At 44.9% G+C, this 24021-nt stretch overlaps 1 protein-coding gene across 2 annotated transcripts in view; it reads right to left on the bottom strand.

The window, feature by feature from the left end:
• The window catches only part of GLRB (glycine receptor beta), a 503088-nt gene that overhangs the window by 459346 nt on the left and 19721 nt on the right, over positions 1 to 24021 (bottom strand). For both annotated transcript variants that reach the window (XM_069631327.1, XM_069631328.1), the window contains exon 2: positions 7558 to 7663. The gene's annotated coding sequence lies outside the window, so the exon portion shown is untranslated. The remainder of the gene's footprint in view (positions 1 to 7557; positions 7664 to 24021) is intronic.

Genomic DNA, 24021 nt, shown 5'->3' with positions numbered 1-24021 from the left:
TCCCTTTACAGGTCTTTAGCAGTTCAAGCTTCTCCCTTGTTATGTACGCATGGAATTTTGCTTATTTCAACATTTTATAGTGGGCGGAGGGCACATTGCTATTGGGATGGGTGGGAACTGGGGCTGTAGTGCTGGTGTTGTGAAGAGAAGTGCGTGCTGTGGCTCCCCACACTACTTTTTGTCTACTTTTCAGAAATGTATGCTTTTCGGTCCTCCAATTCGGCTTTCCTACCCTTTTCTTCCATTCCGTCCATGCATGTCCAATTGGCAAAAATAGCCAAAATCGCCTACCTCTCACAAAACATTTGATAACCACATCAAAATATTTTTTTTCCGTTTCCACTCAACCTTTCTTGAAAGCCAGGAAATTGAGGAATTCAGCACAGCAAACCATTTGTTCCTAGCTCTTAGAAGGAAAAAACCACAGGCTTCTTCGTACATCATTTTATTGGCATTTTTTTTTACGACTGCCTACATGTGGGAAAAAAAGGGGGCCCAAATTTGGCTGAGATATCGCATGTAACAAAAAAGTTACAAGGCATTGAATGACGACATACCGAAATCACCAAAAAAGACCTTGGCACGGGGGGGGCGGGCGGGGCGGGGGGAGAACCCATGGCAGTTAAAGGGTTAAAGAAAAAAGGCCAGGCAAACTGAGTAGCACAAAGAGACCACTGTGGCCAATAGGAGCACAGCTCCCAGGAAGGAACATACTCTGGCCAATCACAAGGTGCAATCTATATGCTATAGAGAATTGCAGGTCAGTCATTGGTCAGAGCACTTCCCGGCATTCTTTTTTTTCCTGAAACTCGAGCGCAGGCTACTTCAAAGGCTCTGGCAATAGACACTAACAGGGGCTATGGGACACTAAAATGTTCTTAAGCAGATGACAGTCAAATATTGCTGGGTCAGTTCTTTCGTTCACAGTAAAGCACTGCAATGATTTTGCTCATACCCACTGAAGGTGCCGTCATGTTTAGGAGCAGACATAGCAACGTCGCACACAAGGGAACAGCAAGCATGTGGATAATGGACCACTTTAAAGCAACCAGGGATTTTGCAAAGGTTTAATACCTTAAGCTTCTGCCGTTTAAACCCACATGTGTACTGTCCTTTTGGGACCAGGGAGGATAGGTGCTCATCCAAACTAGCAATCAAAATATATGTTAACATATAGCGGTGCCAGCAAGACAGCAATTAGGTTTTTTGGCCATTTAAAAAAAAAAAAAAAAAAAAAAAAAAAAACACATTTCTTGATAACAAGATAGTCACTCTACAGGCAGTGGTCTTCAAACTTTTTTGACCCCTGAGCCTTCCCTAAGAAAAGAGGTACCCGACTTGGGCCCCTCTATACACATGTACTCCAAAATGTTTATCTGGTGTAGAATGGTGCCAAATGGAGGTGTGGTGCCAAACATTCTTTCAAAATCATTGCTTGCAATAACTCAAATTAACTAGAGGGCAAATATTTGTAAACCCAGCATTCAGAATTTTTTGCTACAGGGGACTTGACTAAAAGTAGTTGGATATTTATTTCATACTGTAACGTAGGACATACTCAAGTACAACAACTTAATTACTATCAATACAGTCACTTGCAAGTTGGACAGTGGCATACTGGAGAGCTAGTGTGAAGGGTGGGCCTGTAGGTTTTCTTCCAGCTTTGACCAATATTTAGTCTTTAGGGCTACAAGTGTTGAAAATCCAATCTTGCGAAGGTACGAGGTGCTGAAAGGTAACAGTACATTGACTGTGCATTTGGATAGAGTAGGAAACTGCATTTTGCCAAAAAAAAAAAAAATAAAAATAAAAAAAAAATTAAAAAAAAATCGACCTAAGGACAATGTATTGAATTGGCTCTCCAGTAGGCAGCCACTTGAAGTTCCATTAGTTCCTGCTGGAGGTGTATTGGGAGGTGGGTGGGCCCCTACGTCTGCTAGGAAAGGCTGAACGAGGCAGTCATTGATGCTACAATTGTCCTCTGGAAAGTACTTCTGAGGGTGGTTCTTTCCATTGGTTCAGCAACACATGAAAAGATCATACTCCGCCTCCTCAAGAGCATTTGCTAATAATGGAAACTCATTCGGAATGCAGACATTAACCCTCCTCAAAATCTCCAACTTCTTACTTTCATGTGGTTTCTTTTCTGTGCCTTGCAGGGAGTGGTTTAGAAAATTTCGCTTTTCAAAGAGGTCACCACAGTAAGCTAACAGTACAAGCCAGTGCGAATCAGAGGCTCTTCTGTCTGGTCTAAACCCAGGAGAAAGCATCTCACTTTGTGCCGGAGTTCCTAAACACAATTTAAAACCTTTCCCCCTGCAGAGCAACCTGACCTCTATGTTAAACAAAGCATCATGTTCAGCTCCCATTTCTGCACGTAATGTGGCAAACAGACAGGCTCTTGTGTAGTGCATATTAATAAAATGCACTCAGAGTCCATTGCCCATATTGTGCACAGGCAAAGCTTCCCGGGGGATCACGCAGTGTGTCCACAATATGTGGAGCTACTACCAACACTGTTGCTTTTAACCCAGTTCTTGTACCAGCCATTGAAGGAGCACCATCCAAGCAAATACCAACACACGCCTCCCACTTTAGGCAGTGGTAACGAGTAGTTAATAATGTCAATGACTAGATGCAGTTGCTCTGCCCTGAATTTGTTAACAAAATATTTCTCCAATATTTCAAGCACAATATCAATTCTGTACTGATAGAAGGACAGGTCAGTGATGCGGCAGAAAATTGTGGTGTCGGACACAAGGATACTTTTGCATTTCTCTGATGCACCATCACTAAGCATTACCCGGTTGACAGCAAGAATTGTTGGCAGAATTACTCTCAGCATCTGTAAAGGGCTTTTTCCCCCCAGATAATGTGTTAAGAAGCTTCCAAGGCATTTGCAGGTACTGAGGCCGTGCTTCAACAGTGTCTCTTTGCTTGTGTATACCTTGCAGCTGCCGTACAAACAAATCCCTGGTCTTTTTTGCTAATGTTTTGATTCCAAATGCTGCCTTAATAGTGTTGGCTTCAGGCTTGCTAATGTAGCGCCACAAATCACAACACTGCAGCTTAACAGCAACTGCGATCCATGTGAACCCAAAATCCAAAAAAAAGACATATTGTCTGTTTCCACCTCTCCTTCCGCTCATCTTTGGGCACTAGGAAACTATCCGGTTCTATGTGTCATTTCTGCATTTTAACGGCGGAACACATTTTTCCAGCCGTTTTTGTACTGGCTTTAAAGTTCAGAAATCACATACTGCCGCCTTCTACCCCACCCACTCATTAACTCGTCAATTGGGCCGCTGGACTCGTAAACTCAGCAGAAATGGGTCAGAAATGCTGCTTGGATAAAAAAAAACATCACATTGATACAAGTCTCAGAAGACTCCCTGTTCAGATTGTGAAGTTCTAGCTTGGATTTTGTGTTGAAGTGTGGTCCTGGAGGTTAGGGAGAATTCTCATTATGTGCTTTATTCTTGTGTTCTTGGATTATGGAGCCTAAACAACTCCATAAGCATCTTTTCATTTTTGTGTCACACAGCACCCTCCGTGCAGTGACACAGGGAAGCCTTTCAGGATGTCAAGGTTTAAATACCTTCTCTGGGATAAACTACTGTTTCCCAGAGAGAAAGTAAAGTTAAATTGACTTTACTAGTCTTTAAATTCCTAGACCCAGCACACACTACCTTCCAATAGAGTGCTGGAGGGGCTACCTAGCAGTACCATGTCTAGAAACTCATGTAGCAGTCAAATGCTACCCTTTCCTATCGAAATGACTGGTGGCAGTGGTTTTACAACAAAATATCATGATTTTTTCCCCGACCACCGGCAGCTAAAAATCACAAGAGCCATGTTTTTCCAGATGGCATCTGAACCTCCTTTGTTTAAACAGGTCCCGGTCTCCTTTTTGGACCGGTCCTTCTAGAATTTGCCTCTGCGCGCCAAGCCAGGTTTGGTTCCTTCGTTCCTACGCCTTTGGCAGGCTTCAGGACTGAAGACAGCCTCTGGCGCCTGAGTGTCTGGGGTGGGCAGGAAGCGAGGGAGGTGCCCGAAACTCCCTGTGCTTAGTCTCCTAGGAGACCCAAATGCATTCTGGCGTGATTGGCTGGCCTACTGTCCGGAAAGGACAGCCAACCTGCTGGATGAGTGACAGCTAGGCTGGAATGAACAGGAGAGAACTAAATAAAAGGCAAGTCTCTTGGCTTGGAAGGCAGAGTCGACCACTGGAACGAAAGAACCGAAGACGAGCTGGAAGAGGACGGCTGCTGCAACTCCTGGACCGTTGGTTTGCCCAGTGAAGCCCTGCTGCAGGTCCAAAATGCCCAGTTCAGCTTGACAGAGAAACCCCTTCAAGGACGACTTCTTCCTTGGATGTGGTAGGACCAATCAACTCGAAAGCCACCTGGATACCATTCTTGGAGCTGGTTAGGATTAACCAGGGAGAAGGACACCAGCTTGTGTGCTTGAAGGACAGCTACTGGAACTGAAGATTTGCCAAGTCTGCCAGCTTTGTGACCAGTCGCTGTGCAGTGCAGGAGTCCCCCGACATCCTCCCTCTTGCCCCCACGACTGAGGCTCAGAACAGCAAGATCTGCCGGAAATGCCAGGAACAGATGTCTTCAACTGCATCTTTTTCTTCATTTTAAGGTACTGTAAAAATTCTAGAGAATTTACCTCTCACTGCAAAAGTGCCTATAACGTTGGCAACTTTCAGGCCCGATCATCTTGTGACCCTGCATACAAACCTTTCTTCCACAAACTACTTTTGAGAACTTTGGCAAAGACTTTACCGTTTAATAACCAGAACCGTTTTATCCTATAAAGACATTAGCCCATTGACTTTGGCCTAACCTATTGCATTGAATGGACTCCTCAGTACCGTAGTATATTTGTGTGATATAACTTGCCTCCTTTTAATGAATGCTTTATAAAGGATTGTGTAATTAATAAGTGTTTTACCAAGAAACGTTGAGCGTCTATTTGAATACTTGTGATTGTAGACCTCTGTAACAGCCCTTACAGCTCACATTCCCTCAAAACAAGCCTGACTGCTCAGCCCTGCTACCAAAAACTGTAGTACAAACGTCTACCAAATGTTGGTTTTGCTAACACCTGTAGTCCTAATTGTATGTGGAGGTCCCAGAAGGTACTGCATGCAATTCTGTCCAACACTGGACTAGGCCACAGATTGGCGGCGAAAACCACACCTGGATGCACAGGGCCAATATAAACCTTCAGCACTACTCAACCAATGTTACACAGTGAAAAGAAATCCTTACTTGCCTGCATGACTGGGTCAAGTGCTTCACTGGATTTTTCTTGCTGGGATACAGGTGGATAGGTTGACACACTGACGCTTGGAGCAATGCTGCTGCAATGAAAACAGGATACAGGTCTACCTGTGACTCCAAAATGGCAGGGGTTAATGTTAGGAAATATTCTCCAGAATGGCTAATTTCCCTTACCTATTGAGTCCCTCAGCAGCTTTGCTGGATTTCTAGGATTTATTTTTTCACCTAGTAAGAGTGTGAGCTTTTTTTCCCCACTCTTACATGTGCTCGTTTCTGCTGTGTGTTGTACATTTTTTGCTCATGTACTATGGAGTCTCACCTACTCCATAGGCATCATCTTTTTACTGTGTGTCACACAGCACCTTTAGTGCAGTAACACAGGGTTGTCTTTTTAGATTTCCCACTTAAAACTCCATTTTCTGGGACTGACTGTCTCCCAGAACATGTAAAGTTGACTTTACTGGTCTTTAAATTTACAGACCCAGTACAACATATCTTCCAATAGAGTACTGGAAGGGTTAATAGTTATCCCTTTTTGTCTGTTTCTCATGGACATTATTTAGTTCTCCTTTCCCTAAGATTTGGCTGGTGGCATCTACCATTTTAATTCTACCGCAAGCTATGAAATAGCCTCCGTACAGTTAGAGGCTATGGTAGTAGCTTCAAACTCTAACCCGCTGGACCCCATTGATTTTTATTTGGTTCCGGTCAGGTTTATTCGCCATTTCTTTTTGTAAAAGGACTCTCTTGTGTTTTACTCTGCGCGGGAGGGGTTTGAGTCCCCCTGCACAGGGTCTCCTTGGAGACCCAAGTCGCACTCTTTCTTGATTGGCTAGGTGACTGTCCTGCCAGGACAGCAACGCTGCTGTGCGATTGACAGCCAGGCTGTGTGAATGGGGGAAAACTGCTTAAAAGCAGGTCTCTGGGACTTGGAAGACAGAGTCGCCACTGGAACGAAAGAACCAATGAGGAGCTGAAGGAAGACTACTGCTGCTACTGGACATCCCGGTGAAGCCCTGCTGCAGGTGCGAATCGCCTGAAACTCCGACGACAGAGGATCTGCAAGGAATCTTCTTCCCTTGAGCTTGGTGGGACAAACAAGCTCCCCAAACACCGAACACCGGCCTCCCTCGCCTGGTCGAATTTGCTTTGCTTCGCTGCAGTGAATTGGATAGCCAAGAGGCTGGCTTCTTCCCTGGGCAGTGCAGGACCCTCCAGTCTTCCTCCTTGTGACCACGACAGTCGCTTCAGGAACCATGAGCCTGCAGAAACTGCCAGGAAAAACCACCTCAGCTACAGCATTCTTCTTCATTTAACGTACTGTTAACGTACTGTTCAAATCCAGTCGTTCAGTGTTTGAAATCTCGCCTCTCCGAAGGCTTGTCCTGCTCTACTCTCTTGAATAACTTTTCCTCCGACCAACTTCATTTTGAACTCTTGGCAAAGGCCTAACCGCGAACTACTCTGAACTGTGTGATCCTCTGCAAAGACTCTAAACCATTAACATTGGCCCAGGCCCATTGACTTTAATCCTAGTTGTAGTAAGCCTTTTCTAGATTGCCCGGTCTATCACTTGTTGGTTTTGTCGATTTTGAATAACCTTGTCTTTCCTCCCCTTTTAAGATGCTGCAGTGCCATTTTGCTCACACTTCATTATTGAGCTCAACTTGTCCAGAATGGATTGGGTTTTGTTGTAGTGTATTAAGATTGTGATTTTCTGCTTCTTTATAATAGTGAATTGTTTTATAACTGATGGTGTAAATAAATGTATATTCTTTTACTCAGAAACCTTGAATCAGTGTTTGTTTTGAACCATAGTAACTGCTGTCCTTTGTGTAACCTCCGATACTGCTCACTTAACTCTTGAAGTCTGGCTGCTCAGCCATCGCTACCACTTTACTGTGCAGTACAGGCTTGTACCAAAGGTGAATTTGTACTTACACTTGTAGTCTTAATTGTGTGTGGTGTTCCCAAAGGGTACTGCATAGGATTCTGCCTAACACTTAAAACCAGCTCTTGGGTGTTAGGCATCAACTAGTAAGCAGGACGTAACGCTGGGAAACAGGAGAGAGTACACAGTGCACTGTAAATGCAACTCCCACATGAAACGTGAACTTTCAGTACTGTCCCCAAACTGGACATTAGAAAGGAACAGCCTCAAAAATAGGTTTGAAATCCCTGATGTGACTCCTACTATACCTTTAAAATTACCCCACCATCAACCACAGCAAAATACAGTAGTTTTTAAAAAAGACATTCTTACCGTCAGCAAGTCCTAATACCAGATGTCAGGATTTTTTATGGTGCCATTGCTGCTGGGGACTTTGCTGTCCAAGATGGGATGATTGACCCAATTTGTGTTCCTGCAACTGAAAAAGTACAAGAAAGAAAAAAAAATAAAAAATGTATAGACGTACCAGATGGACCATACCAATATTTGCGCACTACACTGCCAGTTGGCACACAACCTCCCCCGCACACAAAGGGACCTCGAGTGCAGGGTCCAACCAGAAAATCTCCAAAGTTCGCTATAGGCCAGTCCACCCCAGCTGGCAGAGAGAGAGCAGTCAGAATACATACCTGAAAACGTGACTCATACTCAGTCACAGAGACAAAAAAATAATAGAGCGAGAGAAAAAGCATCAGCTTGTTATATTTTAGACTTAACAGTTGAGAAGTCAGCCTGCTGGCATTCCAATCATTCATCTACATATCTTACATAGAATACGACACAGTAGTTCGGAAACACTGAGTAATAGCCATGTAGCTTATACTGCAGTTAGGTGACAGCGCTGACGTAGCAGCAGACTGTCATAGCTGCCACGCCAGCCACGAGGCCCCTGGCTTCTCTGCAACATATGGTGCCACATGTAGGCGAAGGCCTGGCACCCACAGCAGGAAGATATACATGAATTCCACTTATCACTTCTATGGCAGCAGTGCACCCAAAGTACTGTTGGTAATGCAGCGATTTTAGTACATCAAGGGATGCATAGACTTGCTCTATAGTAGATGGCTCCCGGGGTAGCTCAGCTGTTGACAAACCATTGCAGAGACTGTGTTTAAGGTTGAATTTAACCAAAACAATAAAAAACTAAAAAATAATCAAAACTTGTTAATCAAATGACATTTTCCAATTACTTATAAAAAAAGGAAGTGCTATAAAATGTTGGCTAAGGGATGCATTGATGTATTTTTGCCTCCATTTGGCACCCATGAACCCAGTTTAATTTCCTAATAACTGTTACAGCACAACAGAAGCATTTATTTGTAAACAGAACACCTTTATAAATAGAACCTGTGATAAAACGCAAAGCAAGGGGCACACAAATTGGTGTGGTGCTAAAGAAAAAAAAAGAAATAACCACATCTCAAAGAAAACTAGTGAACGCAAGTTTCAGCAGCGTTTGAGTTTGGAAATTACTTTTTTCCCCCCTTTGAATGTGTAAAACGCACATTTGAACAATAATGTGTCCAACATGTAGAATGCCTGCTTTCAACATTGACCACCCCCGTCCCCGCCACAGTTATGTTCATGGCCTATCGATTTCCATGGTGTCCCTTTCAGGGCAGAAAAATCAAACCGGATGAGCAAACAGAGCCAGGAAATGTGCAAGTGACGGCTGGGGAAAGGAGCACTGTTTGGATTAGGTCACTGAGCCCCCAGCGTCCCTATGCAAAGCTGGGGGGCTTGGTAAAGCATGGTCATGGCTGAGGCAGGCCAGGTCCAAAGATCTGGCCTAAAATCTGATGCCGGATTTTGGAAGCGGCCAGCGCCGTCCCATGGACCAGAGGGTTGACGAGGCAGAGGGACAGCAAAAGCAGGGGGACCGGTGGTGTATGGTATCTGGCTCCCCCACAGCAGATTGCTGGAGAGCCCAGCAATCTGCTGTGGGGGAGCTGGATATAAAACACTGGAAATGCGTGCTTCCATCGCCGCTCGCCTCTTCCCCCATGGCCAAGCAAGGTGGGGGCACAGAGGGAGAGGGCTGCAGGGGGAACCAGCATTGCAGTGATCCAGCCCCCCTGCTCACCTTTCCCCACACCTTAGTCTTCGTGGGTCGAAAGGGAGAGAGGGAAGCAGAGGGACCGACAAAGGCCTGAAATGCTTGCTTCCCGGAACTCCCTTCACTGTGGCGTGGCGGTCTGAGCCGAGAAGCGGCATCCCCTACCAGGCAATAAGACACTGGCGGCACCAGCAGGAAGCAACAACGCAGCGTGGACATGCGATCAAAATGCAGGAAAGCGCACGTCCAGGCTGCATTTATTACCTGAGCACCCATCAGATTGCACTGACGGAGCATGCATTTCCTCTTTTCTCGCTGTCCTGGATCACACACCCACAGATTGAAGACCTCTGCCTACAGTATGGCTATTTTTGTTAGGGCTAAATACTCTGTTATCTTGCTCGCAAGACTACATAGGAGTTTGCATTTTCACTGTATACTAGCAAAGCAACATGCAGGCACCTAGTCAGTGAGACAACGCAGGTAAATCAAGGAAGTTGCAGGAAAATGAAGGAAGTCGGTCCTATACAGAGAGAAAGAAATATTGAGGTGGGGTAGGGGGTCAATGCACTGCCTGGCAGCACTGGGCGAAGTGAGGCACATCTCCCTGCAATGTTTAGAACCCCTCACCTCGTAAAGGCAGTAAAGTTACAGAAATCATACCAAGGGAACTGCATGCCGTCGTAGTGAGCCCATTGCTGTTTTAATAGTGAAAAATGTGTTGCGCAGATTGTTAGGCAGAATCCTGTGCAGTGCCCTTATGGACCACTACACACAAGACTACAGGTGGCAATACAAGTTTTACCTTCGGTACAAACCTGTACTACTATGTTAAAGTGGTAGCAGTTGCGGAGCAGCCAGGCTTCTCGCAAGAGTATATGAGCAGTAGCAGAGATTACACAAAGGGACCACAATTACTGTGACTCAAGCAAACACTGATTCAAGGTTTCGGGTAAAAAAATATAAGTACTTTTATTTTAAACCATTTGTTATAAACACGACACTTCTTAATTCAAAGACCACACATAAAATACACTACAACTACAATTCACTTTGTACGGTAGACTTCAAGGTAAGTACCCTGTGTTTTAGCAGACTGGTGTTGCGAAACAAGAGACGTTACCGGGAATACACTTGCGATCATTTTGACAGTAATGACAGTTCAGTCTTACTAAAGAAACGGATATCCGCAGCAAGAAATATTACCCGGGCAAAAACACACTTAGCACCTGAGATACCCAGAGAGCGTTGGGGGCAAAAATCATAGGCAATACTTTTGTCAAGGCAGACAGAACCAGAGAACACTCTTAGACAGAAATTCAAGAGTCAATAGGCTGGAGCCAGTGTCAAGTGGAACCGGGTTCCTGTTGTCGAGTATCACACAGTCGGATAGTTCACAATTCAACGTAGCCAGGAGTACTTGTCAACAGAGGAAGCAAAAGTTATAAGGAGGAGGGAAAACAAGGGCAAGCCTTGGAGGCGAAACAAAAAAGGGATTCACCCGAATTCCTCGAGCAGAACACAGTACCTTATTCAATGAAGAAGCTGGTGCCACAGCAGTTGTTCCTGGTAGTTTCCTGCAGACCCTCGGTTCCTGGAGCTTCGAACAGAAGGAGGATGTCTGGAGGGGTCTGCACCACACAGGGATGAAGCCGGCAGCAGCGACGGTGAATAAAAGGTGCGCTCCTTAAAAACAGGAGGCTCTTCAGATGGCTATCCGGACCACTACAGCAGTGTGCAGCGATTTCGACCAAGAAGAGGATCCTCTGGCTGTAGAAGATGAGCTGTTATCCCCACCAAGCCTCCGGAATGAATCTTCTCTGGTCGCCGAAGGGGAGATAGTTCAGGACAGCAGCAGTGCTTCGCCGGGACCGGATAGTTGCAGCAGTCGACTTCTTCTCTGCTTCTCTTCGGTTCCTTGTAGTTCCGGTGGCGACTGACTTCTAGCCCAAGAGACCTGCCTTTTATGCAAAAAGGCCCATTCACACAGCCTGGCTGTCAATCACGCAGCAGGGGGGTTGTCCGGCCCGGACAACCACCTCAGCCAATCATGGCAAGTTTCCTAAGATACCCTGTGCAGGGTGTGACTACACCCATACCTCACATTCAGCCCACCTAGACACCCAGGCGCCTAGAGGAGGGTTTCTTGGCAGAAGCCCGCCAAAAGACAGTGAACAAAGAAGGCAAACCTGGTTTACCGCGCAAAGTAAAACACAAGAAGGACTTTAACAAAAAGAAATGGCGAATAAACCTGACCGGAGCCAAATGAAAAAGTACTTGGTCAAGGGGGTTTAAGTTCGAGGCTCATAATAGCCTAAAACAATACCACATTTATATAGTATAATCGCGGTAGATACCACTGCCACCAGCCAAGTCTAAATGTTAAAAGAGTGAAACAATGCTCTAGGAGGTACAGATAAAAAGGGCTAAGGATTAACCCTTTCCAGTACTCCCATGTAAGATGGGGTGTACTGGATCTGTGGTTAAATGACTAAGTAAAGTTAATGGCAACTTACCCTTTTCTGGGGGACAATAGTCAGCCTCAGAAATGGAGTCGGCGGGAAGCTTAAAAGACAACCCTGTGCCACTGCGCTGAAGGTGCTGTGTAACACAAAAGAAGGGGGCTACTGAAGTGGTGTACTCCAGAGTCCACAATCACAAAAACAGATGAAATGCATTTGGCAAAACACAAGAAAGAGTGGGGAAAAAAGGGTACACTCTTACCAAGTGGAAAAATAAACTCCAGAAATCCAGCTGCTGGCGGACTCACTAGGTAAGGGAAATTAGCCATTGAATGAGAATTCTCCCTAACACAGATAACGGCAGCCCTGGTCATTGGGCCGGCTCTGAGATCCCACACCAGGTGTGTAGACAGATCCAGCCAGAGGCAGCTGCCGCACCCACAAGCCCATGCTCTGCGTTCGGTTACTTTGAAAAAAGAAAGAAAAAAAGGAGGCGGCACGGAGTAGGGGGCGGAGCAGCTCATTGCCGCCATGAGCGCTCCGATGGCTCTGCCCCCTACGTGTACACAGCAGTGACACGTCACAGCTGCAGGAAAAGCAAACTAACTTCCTTTGGTGACCCTGTGCCACAACCCGGTTTATTTATGCAATGTTTGTCGGATACTTGCATGAATAAATAAAAACCCCTATTATCATTTAAACTGTCCCACAGTATGCAGCCACCCGACTGCTTTCAGAGGGGAGCTGCAGGAGCTGTGCCGGGTGTGGTTCAAGTAAAAGAAAATGTTGCTTATGGTGGAGTGTGGACACCGAGTGGGACGCAGTCTGTTGCAGTCAGACGTTCCCTTTGGTTTGCAGTTTTTCTACACGCTCCATTCTTCCAGAGGAAGCGCATTAAACAGTGTTGTGGATGCTGAGCGGGACGCAATCTGTTGCAGTCTGTGGCTGTCGGGGCACCAATGGACGAAAACCGAAGTCTGCGCAGCGGGCGCCATAGGATTATGGAGCAAGAATCGTGACCCACCAACTTCAAGCAGTCAACGGAAACTCCTATCAGGAAGGTGGGCAGCCAGAAGATTGAAGGTAAGAGCTGCATCTCCCAGGAGAACCTAGTGTGCGACACACTGGAGGGGTAGTGGGGGGGGGGGCGCGGATAAAGAAACAAAAACAGACCGCAGCCAGCGTGCCCAAATGAATACAAAGAAAGCAACGCGAAGACTACCTGAAGCTGGAGATATTGTTTCCATTGCTATAAACACTGTCACCCTTGGGGTAAGCCCACGGGTGACGCTCGGAGGTCAGGAGGCAGCTCTCCCCCCCCCCGCCCCTCCAAGGTGCTGCTCGCTTGCGGTTAAGAAAATGAACATGAAAGTAAATATCGAAGTCCACGATATTGTGGTCAGAGAGGATTTAACAACTCCTCCAGATACGCCGACAAGGAATAATGCATGGGGGTATTGTGCGGATAATGTGGAAGAAGGAAACTAATTAGCCCAATTAACATCTGAAGACAAAAAGGACCACACGATCCCGGGAAGTAGGCTTGGAGATCTCAAACGCCTAAGAAGGCAAAAAGCCAAAAAAATTAAAGATCTACACAAGCGACTACCTCAACCCTCCCTACCGAAGACGCTTGCCAAGAGGAGACGGGCCCTGAGGGATAAAGCTCGGCCCGGCCAAAGTGGTGGAAAAAAAATTTTTTAAAAATTAAAACATTTTAAACAGCAAGGCTGGAGTAGGGGCGAATTCTTACAGCGGTGTACAAATCAGAAGAAAAGACCCAGAGACCCCGAGTACACACAGGTTTGCACCCAAAAGCGTTAAAAATAAAACCTATCTAGCACGTTGAACATCTTTTTGCAACAGGGGGAGCGGCTTCCTGTTGAACTGACAGATGCCGAAATGCTGGCAGGGTCGGAAGCCTGTCACACATCACCAGGTGTCGGTGCCCGGGCTACATTACAAGTAAGTTCAGCAGACAAGCTTCCCCTACAGGCCGGTTGCAACGACAGACAACAAGCGCTAAGGGCCCGGGAGGACCTGCCCAAAATGCTAACATTGATAAAATGGCATATCGGGCAAGAAAAAGGACGGTCCGATGGCCAAATAAGTGAGGACATTCTACAGAATCGTATTCCAGAGATGACAACGAAACGGCTGCAACAATGGATCCCCCATCGTCAAAATATACAGCCGCCTGCCTAAGGCCTAAAAATCCGGACCAGCGGACCGAGGTTGGCTTAGAGAAAAGTCAACCAGACTCAATACCTGCATCGTCTAATGAAAGTAGCCTTCCAAGGCAAGAGCTTGGAATGACACCGACAAATGAGGGGACTCAAACAGGATGGCATCTCCACACGTGGCTGAAAAAGAAGAATCACAGAAAGCAAGATCCCCCATAAAAATAATTAAAACTTTTTTTTTTTTTTAACACTTGGAATTAACCCTTCAGCATGGGTGGACCTTGGAGATGACTAACCACACCCCCGCACCACCCCCACCCGAGGAGACGGCTCAGCAAAATGTCAACTTGTTTCACGAGATACCCCTTCCAAAAAAGTCGATTGATGTCCATGATGTCCATTATGTCAACGGTCACAATTGCGCTAGCGCCTTTTTGTAAACTATACGAGGCTATGCATGAAGCCCTTAAAGACAACTCAGCAATATTGTCATCCATGCATTCAAAACTAATCCATCTGGAGGGTTATATTGAAGCCAAAAATCAGGAGAACACCAGACACTCAGAATAGTAACAGCAACAAGTTCAACTTAAACACCAGTACGAGATTCCTATCAGCCGGCACCAAAAGAAGTACTGGCCCTAACCCAAGCCAAGGGTAGAGCAGCTTACGTATCGGAAGGCATTATCCCATCTGCAGTCACAAAAGATGGAACCTGCACAAAACAAACAAAAGGGAGAAATGGGGCTATTGCAAGAGATCTAGGGCCTTTGGTTCTAATTGAGCCATTACCCCGGCAAAATCCTTTGCGAAAACCATTGCGGAATTCAAACGTAGGGCCTAAGGCATCTTACGGGATCTTTGGACAAAATGGGCTAGGAATAGCGAAGGATGTGACGGTATTTAGAGGGAATAAAGAAAGAACAAAAGGGAACAGGTTACAGGTCAGTGGCTCAGGACGCTGTGAAAACCAAAGCCGACCCTAAAAAAAATAATTTAAAAAACGACAACACTGAAATTAAACATAAAAGAAAAAGGGGATTTACCACAAGAGACCACAAGAACTGAACCTCTGGCCATGAACTTTGTAGACAACGAACAGATGAAGGAGTTACTGGAGCCAAGTGTCTACCCGATTGAAGACCCTGAATCAGAGCTAACACCCATGCCAGCTGTAAAAAGAAAAAAGGGTGGCCTGCAGAACGAACTAAAGAAAATGGAACCTAAAAAGGACAAAATTGGATAAGGGAAGCAAGAAGAAACCCACCACCAAAAAAGGAAGGTCGATGCTCCAGCCCCCAGGTGGAACACAGGGCGAGAGGGGGGTGCGCCCCGCGGAAGCCAAAGTAAAGAGGATAAAGCTCAGCGAGCAAACCAGAGCGAGGAATGACAAAACCAGGAGTAACTCTAGGTCACACGAGAGAGTGGGAGATTCACTAGGGAGGTATTCCTCCCGTACCCGACGGACTAAGCAAAGACAAAAGGAAAACTCAAAAAGGGAGTTCATTAAGCAGCAGAACCACACACAGCCCAAAAAAAAAAAATCAAAAACAAATATATTGGAAAGGAGAACAAAAGACCACAAGAAACGTGTGTCTTTAGACTTCAATGGATCTCCAACAGAACAAATAATGTAGTACTCAACCGAAGGAAGGTTATACAAGCCTGAAAAGACTGCACTCAGGGGACAACCCGATTGGGGCACTCTTATCTTCCGGTTCAACAATCTCCATATTGAAGCAACTATCTCCAGAAACTTAATAGGGAAAGGGGGGTGGGGAGGACTTCAAAAGGATGGGTTATGAAATTAAGGAGATTCACGAACCAGAGAGACAAAAGTTTGATATGAATCAAGAGAGAAAGATACATGGGCAGAAAAGCTCACCAAGAAAGCCGCACAAGACCTACATAAGGAAGGACGCCCAACCACAGTCGGGAGGGGGCATCTTCGAAATTGTGAACGCCGTCCATCATATGAACGGACCCTTAATGAATCTTCGTCAACAAGGTGAGACAGCGGACTCTCTGAAAAAGCTTAAGAGAGATTCCCACGAGGCCCTGCCTTTCAGGAGAGTGGCAAATAAAGAGTATGAGATTCTGAAAAACCACCAGCACAGGCGCAGAGAGGAAAATGAGCAACAAGAGCCCCCAAAGGAGAGCATTTGGAAATCAAGAGTCCAGAAAAACTATAAATTCTTCTAGCCACCAACATCGAAATGCAGGGAGATTTTGGGGCTTGATCTAGGGGGAAGTCAGAAGAAGAGTTGCACCAAGGAAAAACTCAATGTGCTCATGGAATACCCGAGGTTTCGGACATTTAACTACGATCTCGGATGTTAACCTTGGCGACTTTGATATGGTCTGTCCCCAAGAGACATGGTTAATTACAAAGCCTTACCTCGATGGATACGACCGGGAACTCTCACCAGCAATTAAGGGGGAGGTTGGTAGGCCCATTTCCAGGCTCCTAAGCGCCATAAGATCAGGAAGCAGGTGAACGCTAGATTCTACCCTTCAAACCACAGAACTAATTCAAGCAGTCTTAGTTTTGTGGAATAGACATTAGCCCCAAGAAGATCCACTAAATTTGAAAAGATTCTCCTAATCAACACACTGGAACCCGGCCAGAACTGATGCCGACAAATACACACGCCATAGAAGACAACCTTGAAGCCAATGCCACCCACAAAAATCGATCACACAATTTCGGGTGACTTAAATGCAGTGTGCATAACAGAGGGGGAAAAGGAGGCACTCCTTCATTCGAGAGTGCATTCATATCTTAGGGGCAGAAAATGCTGCTAATGGATGCATACGATCTGCATGATCTCCACAACATAAAAAACCACCAAATACCATCAGTGCCGACATGGGAAGGAAAAGGAGTGGGTCTCATGATAGATCACACGTGCGTCTCAAGAAAATTGCTGGAGCAAATTGAAGACTTTGAAGTAGTGAGAACCTTAAACAGCGACCATAACCTAGAAACCCACTGGAAAGTCACACACCTGAACAGGGAAAGAATGCTTAATAACCTGGAACCTTGTAAGGGGAATACACACATTAGACTAAAAGAAAAAGAAATTGTCTCCTTGACATCTGACTATCAGCAAGCAAAGAAACAGTGGGGGAAAAAGAGGCATAGAAGTTCTTGCCCATCGGCCCTTCCTCAGAGTACACAAAGTTAACCAACTGCAGAGCTCTGACACCGTAAAACCAAAGCTCCACGTGTAAAACAAACTGTTAGTACCTAAAAAGGCGAATGGTAGGACAAAGCAAACGCTTAATAACTAAAGCAAAAGAAGGAGAAAAAAAACTACAAAGCCTGGATACGGCAGCAAAGAGTACATTTATACCAAGCAGACTCTGAAGCAATGCTGCGCATTCTGAGTGGCAAAAATTCCAGGGTCTTTTGGACCCTGATTGAGCCAGGCGCAAATTAATCAACACTTGATAACAAATGTGTCCGAACAAGCTTGGATTTCACACAAGGAATTATATAAATCACTGGGAAACAAATGCCCTCTTGACACGCCATCTGTTAAAATGCGCTGGAACAACGCCAGTGACAAGAAGACTATAGAAGACAAGACCAGAAAATTAAATAACTCTCGAGCTCTGGGCCCAGATGGGTTAACTAATTAGAACCGATACAGCACCTGGAAGCATAGGCATCCCTGATAAGTAAGATATTGCAGGACTGCGTAAACTGCAGTGCAATTCCCTCAACATGGAAAAACGCCATCGTAGTGCCAATCTTAAAAAAAAAAAAAAAGGAGACAATAATCCAAGGCAATATCGCCCAATCACTCTACTGGATACCATTTGCAAGATGTTTGGTTCCTTAGCTCTGGAGGGCTTCCAAGAGTGGACCTTTGCCTCCAATAATTATGATCCACTACAGGCGGGCTTTGTTTCTGGACTGGGAACTTCAGCAAACATTCTTCTAATAAGTGTTAAGGCAAAAGCCCTTGAAGCCAAAACACGATTAGGTCTAATCTTCGTGGACTTGGTGCAAGCTTTCGACAGGGTGAATAGAGAAATCTTGTGTCAAAAACTGATCCATCGAAGGTGCCTGAGCTCAATTTTACAGCCTATCCAGGCTTTGTACTCACAGACCTCAATGAGAGTAAGGCTAAACAAAGCTAGCCTGTTATCAGATAAGATCGTAACAGCGCGTGGGGTTTCAAATACTTAAAAAACTGAGCAAGAGTAGAGCTGAAACACCAATACAAGACCATTTTATGAGCAAAGATGAGAACCTTAATAGTCCAAACAAAAATCATGAACAGAAAGTTTGGACGTTTCTCATTAATGCCAATCCTGAAATTCTTTAGATGAAAGGTGATCCCAAGTATAGTTTTTGGAGCCGATTCGATGCCATCACTTCCGGACTCCATATGGATTAAGCTTGAGGGACTTTTTGGCGCCAAGTGCTGTCATTGCCACAGTCGACTCCTATGGTGGTGTTTGACGTGAATGAGTTTGTCCTCCCTGAAAGCAACCGTCAAAAAGAAGAGGTCCGATACTATACAGGATGATCATACAACTGGCTGCAAAATCAATTCTAGAGATAATCAACAGAGCAATGTTGAACGATGAAAACCAAATGCTCACAAAAAAAATGGAGATCAAAGAAAAAATAAAAAAAAATAAAAAAAAAAAATCAATAAAAAGATCCTAGAAATGGATAGGATAGAGACTCTGAATGCAGCCTTACAAAGGATCTGACATATAATGCAAAAAAAGTCAACGAGATTATACCAGACCTCGTGAAAATCCCAGACAAAACTGTAAGAGCAAGTTTCATGAGAATTTGCCTGAACTTAATCAGCAAACACAAGATCTTAGCAATCAGGCGACAGGTGGACTCAAACAAATGCCGCTTCTGTACCCAAGATAATCAAATCGCGACAAGAAGGCGAAAGATCCACACGGCTAGGCCACCTGCTTAAAAACATATATGTTTATGATGAACAGGAATAGTGGGCCGGCTTAATAAGCGGTAAAAAGACGGACTCGGGCATCGCAGAGGTGGCTCTCTTCAAAATGATTGGCCTGGTTGCATAAGTGACAAAAAGGATCTGACCGATAAAGAACATTCACTTGTTCGTCTAAGCTGATGAGAGAGGAAAGACGCAACTACATAGCTAATGAACTTCATAACAAAGAAAATGAACTGGAGAACTTTAATTGCTTCTTTTTTTTATTCTTTTTTTTTTTTTTACAAAAAGTTCACACGATTACAAATCAAATCAAAAAATAAAACGGGGTTTCCCCACAGACTATCTGGTCTTTCACCGTTAGCTAGAGTAATTGCTTGTCTTAATGATTCTTTCGCAGTCTGCTTAATATACTGCTCTGCAGGAGCTAAGATCACAGTGTAGACTAGCATTTCTGTTGGTAGTTTAGGTGCACAGATGGCTGTTATGGTTTGCTCCCGTGTACATGTGCGGGTCGGACTGAGCCATAACATTGTCTCAGGCACCATTGAAAAAGTGGCCCCATAGTTGTAAATGGCAATTCATTCCTTTTGTGACCTTGTTTGAATAGTAACCATGGGGGATGTTTTAAAAAATAAAATAATTTGATGCAAATTGAGCATTTTAAAGAATATTTACTCAGAAACACTGGTGAAAACTATTAACATAGTGAAGTAACATCACCAGTGCCATGGAAGTGGAATGGATAAGAAAAGAAGCAGCATGAAAGAAATTGCGCCGTTTTAAACTATTATTTTGGAACTTTCCTTTGATCGGAGGTCAACTGCCAGCTCTGCCCCAGGCACCACCCCCTTCACCTCCACCTCGGCACTTGTGGGACCCCCCGCCCACCAAATTGTTTTCATTTCCGCCACTGGATAAGGGTGAAGATGGCGGCAGCCGAATCTGCCATGAAATTCCCTCGGCAAGTGCGGCATGCTCATAAACCATTTGAGGGTGGGTGGAGCGGGGATGAGCATACCAGCCACGAAGACACACAAAAGATCCCCTGTTGCAATTAAAATCAAAATAGGAAAAACAAACCCATCTGTGTTTTGATCCCCCCCCGCCGCGCTGTGAAACACCTGTGTATGAACTCGATGTAAATATACCAAGCGCTTTCCTGAGATAAATAAGCGCATTATAAATCTGCAATAAAAAATAAATACCTGCCCGTGCACGGCGTGGACAACTCCTTCCTCCATAATCCTCTTCCTAAGCACGTAGACGTCCCAAGTGAAAACGTCACGATGACGTAACAGAAACAAGTCCTTACGCCGTAAAGGCATTTCAGAAAGTATCTGCAAACTTTAAAACAAACACAATGCTAGCGGGTCTCATAGGGACTGATGTGTGATTGATAATGAAAGCAATACAAGGCCTCCGTTTAGCCTTCGTTGATACTAGTTCACATCCGAGAAACGGACTATCTGTTGTTAGGTCCATTTCTCAGATGGGAAATAGCTGCTTCAGTGTGAGTGGGCTAGTTCCCATTAGAGAAATTGTCCTTTTTTGCCCCCTAGTGGCCAAGTCCTGCATAGTAATGGGAACTAGCCCACTCACACAGAGAAGGCTAGTTCCCATTACAGAAATGGCCCTATTGCCCCTAGTGGCCAAGTCCTGCATAATAATGGGAACTAGCCTACTCAAACTGAGAAGGCTTGTTCCCATTAGAGAAATGGCCCTTTTTGCTCCCCTAGTGGCCAAGTCCTGTATTTCCCATTACATAAATGGCCCTTTTTCCTTCCCTAGTGGCCAAGTCCTGCATAATAATGGGAACTAGCCCACCCACACTGAGAAGGCTAGTTCCCATTAGAGAAATGGCCCTCTGACCTGGAAAGGCAGAAAGGTCCTCTCGTCTAATGGGAACTAGCCCACTCACACTGAAGCAGCCATTTCTCCATTAGAGAAACGGTCCTCCGACTTTTCTGCCTCTCCGGGTTGTTTCTCTAATGGGAAATAGCTGCTTCAGTGTGAGTGGGCTAGTTCCCATTAGACGAGTGGACCGCTTGATCTCCCGTTGATCATCAACTTGTCCCGAATGTACTCTTTCTGATAATATTCAAAACAACACTTTATAGCCAACCCTCACAGTACTGTAACAAACTCCTCAATGCTCTCACAATATTTCTGTTGTCTGATGGCAAATTGATAAAAAGCCAAAATGTTATTCCCCCTTCACCTTGTAATGCTTGTCCATCTTGGCTATGCATATATCAAACTGGTTGCCCATCTTGATGCATTCAGCTAGTTTTAAGAAATTGTTGTCCAGCCCGACCGACAAAGAAACAGTGCCTTTTTCTTTTTACTCAATAATTAGGGCCATATTCTGCTAACATATAAATCTTTCTTTTGATTGAATAACCTAGGAATAACCCAGTGCCTGGTATATTTGCCATAATCTTTGAATTTGTTTGTTGCTTCCCTATTTTCGTGCTCTTGATATTTGTCCCCTTGTTCACAAGGACAAATGTCTAATCTCCCTTTTAAGGTACAATGAAAGAAAAAAAAAACTCAGTAAAAGCCAGTTGTGCTACGGCATGCTCCCTTCTTAATGTGTGCATGTGTTTCTTTTCGGTCACTACAGTGTATGTGGGACGGGCACAGCACGGAGCGCAGTGCCTGCAGTGAAGGCCTTCAGCTTGTTACATAGCTATGCAACAGACATGTCAACTCCTTATGTCTAAAATTGCCAGGTAACAACTTGCAACACCGGACGATGTGTCCATAGAACACGTGTTCTGCATGCACGGCTATGCGGCTAGGGTGGTTCCTGTGTCCTCATAGGCTCACGCACAGCCCAGATAATCCCCAATACGTGCCTGGAGAGTCCCACTGAGCCACCATTCAACTGTGTAACTAACCCTGTACCTGTTCAGCCTGGGCAACCACACAATGGCAAGTGCAGGCCCCTAGTCATTGCCGCAACTCATCATCAGTTAAGGAAGTGAACCAGTCACCAGTTAAGGAAGTGAACCAGAACACAGCCAGTATGTGGGACTTAATTTCAAGTTCATCTTTATGCTTTAACAACTCTCTGTCCTCACCCTTACACCAACCACCATAGAACTTGCCTTGCATTCTCTTCTAGTGTTTTCGGTTCACATTCCACACCCATAACATTCCCTCTGCCGACATTCCTAACACTTAAGGAGTCCCCCTTTCTTCTAGAGGACTTTATTCCCATGGCCACTTTCCGTATTCTAATATTACTCAACTAGAGTTGTATTGCCAAGTGGGAATGGTTCAGTTAGTCCCCCTCTAGTGTTCTATATGAGCATGGGTTGACCCTCCTTGGATTTACGACGCATTGGCCCTGTTAGGCATGAAGATTTGTTTGCTCTCCTGGCCAGAAAGACCATTTGTCTGTCCTGGGCTTGAAGATGCGCTGGCGCTCCTGGGCTTGAAGACAACGATAGGCCCTTCTAGGGGCCAGAAACTGATGATGCCAATGCATCGGCAGGGCCAAAAACCGAAGCGAGGGCCCATTCAGCTTGGTGTCGAGTTAAACCACAGTCAAATTGGTTTACCCAGGGTACTGCACTCCTCGTCTTTCCAAAACCCCTCTCTACTTTTGATGGGCTAGTTATTAGGTTAAGATGTACAACCAGGCACCAGCTAGCATACTACTTAATGGACACAGGCCTTCTTACACAGCATTTACCTTATTTTCAGTGTCCACCTTCTGCACTCAGTACCTTTCCAAACATGTTCCTCCATCGGTGGCCCTCATCTTCCTACACCAATTTTGTCTGTACCTTTTAAACTGTTCTCCAAGTAATTTCCTCCTTTCTCGTGCCTCACCTTCCATCTCTTTTTCCCCCTCTTCACGATGCTCTCCCCTTCCCCTTCTTTTGACACATCTTCACCTTCCTCTCCCATCCACCTCAAGTCTTACTCTCCTTCAACTCCCTTTGCCTTCCTTCTTCCTTTTACTCCGCTCTTTACTGCACTGCTTGTTTCCAAACTCCCATACTAGGCCTTCTACCAAAGCCTCCCTGTATAGTCCTGGCCCTTTTGATACTGGAAAAGGAAGGGTGTTAATTAATGTGCCCAACTCCTTGTGTGTACTTGACAAAATGATTGGCTCTTCTGATTAACTCGCCATCTTCAGATCTAGTGATTCATATCAGTTATAAATTGTCAGCTGACAACTTGAAGTCAAGTAGCGCTGTCATGGTAGCTGCCTGACCCCACCATGGTGCCTCCTGCAGGCAGCTGCACAATAACTCTGCCATCCTTGAACCTCCTCACCTGCCAACTTCATTGCTTACCCAAGCTCAAGTAGGTCTTTTCCACAGTCCATCCTGCAGACTGTGTATTCAAATGTACTTTTAGTGGGATCAAAGACGATACCCACAGATCGTTTGGCCTTCTAATGCAGAGTTGTTCATTCTTCAAAACTCTACCAGGTCGTGAATTTCATTCAGACTGGTACCTGGCAAATGATAAAGTGGATAGGGTAGACTCCATGGGAATACCTTATATACTGGCTATTATCTTTTTTAAGGTACAGGCCCCCCCCCCAGGGTCTCGTAGCTCTATTCCCAGATGTCCACCTAGAAACACGGTCACAGTTCTCTCCTTTTTTTATGCCGTCACTCAGTTCATTGTTGTACTCAATATGTAATTCTTTTCATTGACAGTTTCATATTTCCAGTCATTTATATTCCATGATACTATTTACATTGTTAAAGTAGGCCTTATTTTCATTTATTATATTACTCGAGTTATCAGTTCATGGTTCTTACATATTTATCATATTCAAGAATTATAACCATTTAACTGGACCAAAGTGTAAAATATCTTATCCGTTGCCATAATTATGGATCTATGTGTTGAAATTGAACCTGAAGTAGTGTCAATTCTTTCCAAATGTTTCATACCTGATTTTTTTCAAAGTCAGATTTTGGGGTAGGTCGCCCCACCACCACCCACCCCCTCCAGCCCCTTACACAATCCAATATGGCCTGACCCCCAACCCACCATCTACCATCAGTGGTATAAAAAATGTAAAGAAATTGAGGTGGGGGGGCGGTAATCGGAGAGTGATAGTTATGATTTGTTTTTGCTGGGCTTAACATAGGTAATTA

This window comes from Ambystoma mexicanum, chromosome 6q (assembly GCF_040938575.1).
Source record: "Ambystoma mexicanum isolate Mex_15411 chromosome 6q, UKY_AmexF1_1, whole genome shotgun sequence".
NCBI classification, from domain to species: Eukaryota; Metazoa; Chordata; class Amphibia; order Caudata; family Ambystomatidae; genus Ambystoma; species Ambystoma mexicanum.
This window is presented reverse-complemented; position numbering and strand designations above follow the sequence as displayed.